The sequence below is a fragment of the Salvelinus namaycush genome, chromosome 3, assembly GCF_016432855.1.
Source record: "Salvelinus namaycush isolate Seneca chromosome 3, SaNama_1.0, whole genome shotgun sequence".
Classification (NCBI taxonomy): Eukaryota; Metazoa; Chordata; class Actinopteri; order Salmoniformes; family Salmonidae; genus Salvelinus; species Salvelinus namaycush.
Window position 1 is genome coordinate 69,657,048 of NC_052309.1, and position 1,599 is coordinate 69,658,646.

Genomic DNA, 1,599 nt, shown 5'->3' on the forward strand with positions numbered 1-1,599 from the left:
TACAGGAGTGTCATCGGAAGAATTCTGAGAAGGTTAGTGAAAAAATTAATATATTTTGGCGATGATACGATATCGCTCTCTTTGGCTTGAATTCATGCTGGGGTAACGTTTGCATATGTGGTATGCTAATATAACGATTTATTGTGTTTTCGCCGTAAAACACTTAGAAAATCTGAAATGTTGTCTGAATTCATGATGGTGGCTGCAATGGCAAACTATGATTTACACCTGAAATATGCACATTTTTCTAACAAAACCTATCCTATACCATAAATATGTTATCAGACTGTCATCTGATGAGGTTTTTTCTTGGTTAGTGGCTATCAATATCTTAGTTTAGCCGAATTGGTGATAGCTACTGGCTCCTCCAGCCCAGGACTCTTCATTCCTCGGCTCCAGCGCTCTCCGTCTGACACTCCCGAGGGGAGTCCTGGGCTGGAGGAGCCGAAGGTGAAGAGAGGAAACCACTCCTCTCCCATCGATCCATTCGCTCCATCATCGAATCCATCGCTGTTCCAATACGGTGGAGAACAGTGGTATGCTGGATCGGCGGTGGGGTGCCAGGGGTTCCTACTCCAACTGGAACTGTACCTTGCCGCCGTAAGACCCACTCCCTCGGGAGCGGAGAGGGTGCGTGTCCTCGTCTCCTGCCTCACGGGTCGTGCTCTGGAGTGGGCCAACGCGGTCTGGAATGGCCCAGACTCGGCGAAGGAGCATTACCCAGAATTCACCCGCCGTTTTCGGGCCGTATTTGACCATCCTCCAGAGGGCCGAGCGGCGGGAGAACGACTGTTCCACCTTAGGCAGGAGAAGAGGAGCGCCCAGGATTACGCGCTGGAGTTCCGGACCCTGGCTGCAGGATCTGGGTGGAACGACAGGGCCCTTATTGATCGCTACCGGTGTAGTCTCCGGGAGGACGTCCGCAGGGAGCTAGCATGTCGGGACACCGCTCTTTCTCTGGATGAGCTGATTGACATGTCCATCCGTCTGGACAATCTGCTGGCTGCCTGCGGGCGTTCTGAGAGGGTCCTGTACGTTCCACCACCCAGCCCCTCCGCTCCTATTCCAATGGAGTTGGGAGGGGCTGGGCCGAGGGATACCGGAGGAGGAGGCTCTCCCTGCACCAGCTGTGGTCGGAGAGGACACACGGCCGATCGGTGCTGGGGGGGTCCGTCTGGGAGTCGAGATGGCAGGCGGAACGCTTCTCGATCACCCCAGGTGAGTCAGCACCAAACTCACCCAGAACCCCCTGTTAGTCACATGTTTGTCTTGATTTTTTATTTCTGAAATGTTTCTCCTCTTCCCAGCATAGGGCACTAGTCGATTCAGGTGCAGCTGGGAACTTTATGGATCGCGGACTCGCTCTTAGGTTAAGGGTTCCGCTTGTGCCGATAGATTCTCCCTTTCCCGTGCACTCCCTAGATAGCCGGCCATTAGGGTCAGGGGTGGTCAGGGAGACCACTGTCCCCCTGGACATGGTGACGCAGGGGAATCATAAGGAGCGTATCAGCTTTTATATTATTGATTCGCCTGCGTTTCCAGTGGTGCTAGGGATTCCCTGGCTGGCCCGGCACAATCCTAAAATTTCGTGGAGACAGG